Below are 7,028 nucleotides of genomic sequence, written 5' to 3'. Positions count from 1 at the left end.
GGTCCCAGGATGAGCTCGGCCTTGCCAAGAGGCAGCTCAAGGAGAACAAAGGTAAGTAGTACCTAGTCTGTGGATAATTATAAAAAGAGTGCGATTGCAAAATGACAGGATCATCATGAATTTGCCAGGGGCCACGACCAAAGTGGCGACCCTAAAGCAAGCGCTGTCCGAGGCCGAAGATAAAGCGGCCAAGGAGCGCACTGAGCGAGAAAAGCAAGAGGCTCGGGTGGGCGAGGTGCAGCAAGAGCTCAGGCTCTCGTGACGAAGCTCAAGGCGTTGGAGCTTGACTCGAAGACGCGAGAGTCTAAGCTTGCCGCGGCCCTCGAGAGCGCAAAAAGTGCCAAGGCCGAAGCCCAAAAGGCCCTCCAGGAGATCGACGCAATGAAGAAGATAGCGGCGGGTAAGGCATTCTATATGCAGAGCAAGCATGTAAAAGTAAATTACCGATTACTTACCCGAATTCGGAGCTCTCCAGGAGCATTCGCAGATTTGCCCCGCAGCATGTCAGATGCCGCACAGTTTTACCAGGCCGAGGAGGGAAGCTCAACAGAGAAGCTGTTCTGGTCTCAGTATACTGGGACCGAACACCCGATGCCTCTGAGCGACCAGCTAAAGCAGCTGGTCGAGCTGCACAAGGCGACCGAACAGGCCAGGAAGGGCCTTATAGTCCGGCTGTGGCCTGGTGATGCCCTTCCGAACAGCTACTTCGGCTTGGTGAGGCAGCTTGTGGATGCCTGCCCACGGCTGGAGGTCGTCAAGCGGTCCGTCTGCATCGAAGGTGCACGCCAGGCTTTTGCCCGTGTGAAGGTGCAGTGGGCCAAGCTAGACGCCGTGAAGTTGATCAACGAAGGGCCGCCGCAGGGCAAGGAGCATCGCACCCCCAAAATTTATTATGAGGGTGTCCTGAAGGGTGCCCGTCTTGTAGCGGACGAATGTTCAAAGGATGTAATATTTGAGTAAACTTGCTCGTGTGATCCTGTATGATGAAAACTTGTTTCATATGCGCTATGGAACGCTTGTTTTAATTTAAAATATTACCTTCTGTTTGGTTGTTTATCCAATCTGAGAGATGGCTAGTCCTCGGCTTCTACCCCCATGCCACGAGTGCTGGGGTGTTTGGGATAAACCTGAGCACTCTTGTTCCCATGTTTGGGTCCTTCGAGGGAGGTGCTCAGCACAACGAACAAGGCAACCAGACTAATAATGCTTTATCACTCTCACTTAGCCATAGAATTCTATAATTTTAAATTTCGGCGAAGCCCCTGGTATTCGGATGGCCGAATTCGGGGCGCAATAGACGCCTTTAAGCCGGACAGGGCCGACCCCTCGCTCTAAGCGGCATAAGTCTTTAGGGACTCGAAAACCTCGCCGAACAGCGACCAGTCTATCGCCTTATCATGACAGTCAGTTTTAGCTTTCTCTACTGAGGTGCTTAGCCCAGCAGAATCGGGGAACAATCGCAGTAGTTCTCCTAGCGCTACCTTAGCCGATAGAGTGGAACGTAAGGTACCAAAACATAGGAGGCGGGCAAACCCAACATTTGACCAAAGACATGATTCCGAGCTGATGCATACAATGCTATAAGTTTGAGGTGCCGCACTTGTGAAAGTGTTCGGACTTTTCACACCATATTGTGGGGTACGTAAGCCCCTGGTGTATTGGCCGTACCAAAGTGTACGGTTGCAAGGCGTCATTAATGAACACACACACACACATATATATAACAAGAATGCAATAATAGTCGTAATGTTATGCGTTGTTTATTCAAAAAGGTGCGTTAAAGCAGAATGATACAGATGGTGCGATAAGCAAAGAGTAGGACTATGTCGCTTCCAAGGGAAAGCTGAGGAATAGTATTAAATCAAATATTTCGCTCGTTATTGTAATCCACCTGGGAATTCCGTTGTGTGACGTAGCTTTCTGCCTCCTTGGTTGCTGCATCATGTGTTCGGCAATAGTGCTGCCGGACAGGGTTTCCAGAGATTAAGGTCCCGAAAAAGGGAAAAATAACCAAACGGGAGGCCCCTAGTGCGGTTTAAGCCGCGTCTTGGGGCGTGCCGCAGTTGTGCCCCCCTCCCCACCTGTGCCCATGGTATTTTTAATGCGTAATTATGTATGCGTGGCACGAGTTTCGCCGTTTGGCTGGGACTGGGGTGGGGGCCGCATTGCTACACGAGCTCAGATCGCGCCAGGCGGTCTAGTTGCCGATTGCTCCGAGCACGCTTGAAGGTGTCCGGGTCTTGAAACGCCGAACTGGTGGATTGCCTTGAGAGGCTGCTTTGCGCTTCTGCTGCGAGGGTCGCGGTGTGCTCCTCCGTTCGGAGAGAGCGCTCTGTGTTTCCATTGACTGTAATAACCCCGCAAGGTCCTGGCATCTTGAGCTTGAGGTATGCATAATGCGGTACCGCATTGAATCTCGCAAATGCGGTTCGCCCGAGCAGTGCATGATAACCATTGCGGAACGGGACTATATCAAAAATTAACTCTTCGCTTCGGAAGTTATCCGGGGATCCGAAGACCACTTTTAGTGTAATTGAGCCTGTGCAATGGGCCTCTACACCTGGAATGATGCCTTTAAAGGTCGTTTTTGTGGGTTTGATCCTTGAGGGGTCTATACGCATTTTACGCATTGTGTCCTGATAAAGTAGGTTCAGGCTGCTGCCGCCATCCATAAGGACTCGAGTGAGGTGAAATCCATCAATGATTGGGTCCAGAACTAGTGCGGCGAATCCGCCATGACGGATACTAGTGGGATGGTCCCTACGATCGAAAGTGATCGGATAGGAGGACCATGGGTTGAAATTTGGGGCGACTGGCTCCAATGCATATACGTCCCTGAGCACACGCTTCCGCTACCTCTTGGGGATGTGGGTTGCGTATATCATGTTCACCGTCCGCACTTGTGGGGGAAACCTCTTCTTCCCTCCAGTGTGTGGCTGCCGGGGCTCCTCCTCGTCATCGCTATGTGGCCCCTTGTCCTTCTTTTCGGCAATTAACTTGCCGGCCTGCTTGAACACCCAACAATCCCTGTTGGTGTGATTGCTGGCTTGTCTGGGGTGCCGTGTATTTGACACGAGCGATCGAGTATACGGTCCAAGCTGGATGGACCCGGCGTACTTTGTTTGAATGGCTTTTTCCGCTGACCGGGTTTAGAGCCTTTGAATCCGACATTGACTGCCGTATCCTCGGTATTATCGATGTTAATGCGGCGGTTATGTTTGTTGCGACGTGACCTGCTATTACCGTCCTTGGTATCCGAAGTACCATGGTTCCTTGATATGTTATTACTGCGAGCCATCCAGTTGTCTTCTCCCGCACAAAAGCAGGTCATGAGTGTCGTGAGGGCTGCCATAGATTTCGGCTTTTCCTGACCAAGGTGCCGGGCTAGCCATTCGTCGCGGATGTTGTGTTTGAAAGCCGCTAGGGCCTCTGCATCCGGGCAGTCGACGATTTGATTTTTCTTTGTTAGGAACCGAGTCCAGAATTGCCTGGCCGATTCTTCTGGTGCTGAATTATGTGGCTCAAGTCATCGGCATTTGGTGGCCGCACATAAGTGCCCTGAAAGTTGTCGAGGAATGCGGCTTCCAGATCTTCCCAACAGCTAATGGACTCTGCTGGCAAGATGTTAAGGCAATGCCGTGCTGGTCCCTTGAGCTTTAGTGGGAGGTATTTGATGGCGTGTAAGTCATCACCGCGGGCCATGTGGATGTGGAGGAGGAAATCCTCGATCCATACCGTGGGATCTGTTATGCCGTCGTATGATTCAATATTTACAGGTTTGAAACCTTCTTGGATTTGATGATCCATTACTTCATCTGTGAAGCATAAGGGGTGTGCGGCGCCTCTGTATTGGGCTATATCGCGACGCAGCTCGAATGGGTCTTGCCCACTGTGTTCGGCCCGGCAGGATTTGCTTTTACTGTATCCGGCGTGACGTTTATCGTCTCGCATAGTGGCGCGCCCTCATGATCCATAGATCGATCTTGCATGCTTTGCTTTGTCCTCCAATATGTCTCACAGGTCTGGCGTATCTCCCCATTCCTTTTTATTTGAATGGCGTCGGGGTGCAGGCTGAGTTTTTGGCTGGAATGCCTCTCTATCGCGGCCACGAGGTGGCTGATCAGCCGCGTCATACGCTTCTTCCTCCAGTCGGGGTAGCAACCTGCATTTCGGGTAACTCTTGGAGGGGCGCTCGAGTTTATATTCCTCGGCCGCGAGGACTTCAGTCCATCTGTCAGCTAGTAGATCTTGATGAGCTTGAAGCTGCTGCTGCTTTTTCTTAAGGCTATTTGCCGTGTCTATAAGCCGGCGTTTGAAGCGCTCTTGTTCGACGGGATCCCTTGGCACGGCGAATTCGTCGTCGCCGAGGCTTGCCTCGTCTTCGGAGGGGGCATGTAATTATCATCCTCTGCCTCTCCATCTGCCGCTCTCTTAGGAGGGCTGGCTCCTCCATCCTCCTGCTCTAAATCTTGCTGGAGGGGATTGTTGTTGTCTTCGGCACTATCCGGAGTGTTATTATCTCCTGTGCCGGTATCACCACTTTTGCTTTGGCGGGACTTAGAGCGGCGCCGCTGACGTCGGTGCTTGGGCTGCTTCTTGGAGGGGTCATCCTCCGCTATCTCGTCGCCATTGCATTCTTTGGGTGTATCCACCATGTATATATCGTATGATGAGGTGGCTATCCAGTGCCCTGTGGGCAGTGGTTCCTCTTCGTCTCCCGCATCGTCGTCCATACCGTCGATGTCTTCGGAGTCGAAGTCGAGCATGTCGGTTAAGTCATCGACAGTGGCTACTAAGTGGGTGGTGGGTGGGCCGCGAATTTCTTCGTCGTCCGCATCCCAGTCCTGCCGGACATAGTTCGGCCAGGATCCTCCTGACAAGGAGAGAGACCTTAATGAGTTCAGTATGTCACCAAAGGGCGGGTGCTGAAAAATATCTGCGGAGGTAAACTCCATGATCGGAGCCCCATCGGATTTGGTAGGAACAGGCGCATGCGGTTCGGAGTCCATGGCCGGAGAAGGACCCGGTAGTTTAACAACACAGCTCTCATGCAAGGTAAGGTCGATTGTCGGGGGTTGGGTGCAACATATGCCAACGGATGGCTTATCATGGTGGGGGCGAGTAGAACGTCGCCGGTGCCTGAAAACGGGATGAGGCGAAGACATGCACGCCGGCGAATCTTACCCAGCTTCGGGGCTCTCCGGGGAGATAATACCCCTACTGCTGCTCTACGGGGTCTCCGCATGATCACTATGGTCAAGTGTTTACACGGTTCCTCCTTGAGCTGTGTCTGGTGGCAGGAGAGGGCAAGGCTGGCTCTCTCCTTCTATCTAGTATGGTATAGAACTACTGGCATCCAACCCTTTGCATGGGTGCCCTGGGGGTTTATATAGGCCTACCCCCCAGGGGTACAATGGTAATTTGACTGGGCGCGGGTCCAGCCGTCAGTGCCTCCGACCTCCGACTTCTCCGCCGACTGCTAGGGCCCACCGACTGGTCTGGTACGGAGCCGACAGGCCGCGTCCGCCGCGGGTAGGTCTTGCCGACTGCTGATTACTGTAGCCGTGCTCCTGATGACGCGAGCTTGGTCTTGGGGTCGTGGCAACAGCCTCGCCGCCTGGCGGGCGAACACTGTGGCCACTCCCCATCTCTTCTTGATTAATGGCGTGCGGGCCCCGGGGGAGGGCTCGGCCGGCTCCCCCGGGCCGACTCCCGATAGGTCCGACTGGCGGTTCTCCCGCCGTCTCCCGAGGTCTCGCTGGCTGGTGGGCCCTGCCGCCCCCAGGCCGTACAGACAAGCCGTCGTGGGCGTAGGACCCGGTACAGTGGTGCTGATGTCAGGGCCAGCCAGGCAACAGTGCCACGCCGTGGGAAGATCTCCCCAAGTACGGCGTGTTGTAGCCATGCCTGCCCTTGGTAAGGGGCGGGGAGTGGGCTTCATTGTAGCCACGCCCCTGCCCCGTCCCCTTCGATGAGGTCACGGTTTGTTGGAGTCGCTGGCCGACTCCCCAAAGCCGGCTTCTCTGGAAGTCGCCCTTGGGACTCGCCCGTGAGCGGGCAGTCGGCCGCCTTGCCGTAGACTCCCTAGGAGGCGGCTCTTCGCCCTGTGATCTTGAGGGGCGCAGCCTGCCCCGATGTCTTGAAAAGGTTATGGGGCTCGGGTTGGCCTACCCGTGGCCCATTACTCCGACAGTAGTCCCCGAAGCTGGTGAGGCACCGCGGACGATCGGCCGAGAAGCCTCAGCAGTTTCCCTTTCCGGGTGCTCTACACAGGGTCTTGATTGACTTCTGCCGGGCTGACTGGAAGGAGTCGGGCTCGCCCAACTCGGACTCACTCAATTCCGACTTGCTCAGTAGTTCGAACGTCGCGGCGGGATTTCAAGTGGCATGCTAGCTAAGCTTCCAGGCCGCCGCCCGCTCTTGGCCTGTCATGCGAGGGCACGTGGCCAGGCCGTCCTGCCAGCCCACGCGCGCGACGGGACAGGCCCGTAGGCGGGGCCCGCCACTACCGCGCCTCGGCGCCCGAGCGGATCCGCTATGGCCCTGGTGGACGGTTGGGATTCCCGTGAAGTTACTGCGCGCAGTAACTTTACGTGGATCATGGGGGTCGTGGGGTTGCAGGCACAGTAAATTCCTACATCTGCTCCCTCGGCTTCGCAGCCCACGGGGCTATAAGTAGGGGGAAGAGGGGGGCACGCGCGCCCCTCCTTCCCACTACCCCTTGCTTTCTTCCTCTTCGCAGCTCCTTGCTCTCCTGCTTGCTCTCCTCTTCTTCGATCCGCCGCACGCCCAGGCTCCGGCGAACACTGCGGTGACAGCTTCGCGATGAGTTCTTCCTCCGCTGCCACGCCTCCCCCAGTGCGCTCCGGCACCTGGGACGGCTCTGAAGTCCACGAAGACCATATCGAGTTCCTCCGCCGGACCCGTCGGCTTACCTGCGAAGATCGCGTGCAAGTGCGCCTTGCACCGGCGGGGGAGGTTTCCCCCGCCCCGCAGGAGGGCGAGCGGGTCATCTTCCGCTCACACTG

The sequence above is a fragment of the Triticum urartu genome, chromosome 1 (genome assembly GCF_003073215.2).
Source record: "Triticum urartu cultivar G1812 chromosome 1, Tu2.1, whole genome shotgun sequence".
In the NCBI taxonomy this organism is placed as follows: domain Eukaryota; kingdom Viridiplantae; phylum Streptophyta; class Magnoliopsida; order Poales; family Poaceae; genus Triticum; species Triticum urartu.
Note: the sequence above shows the minus strand (reverse complement) of the source record.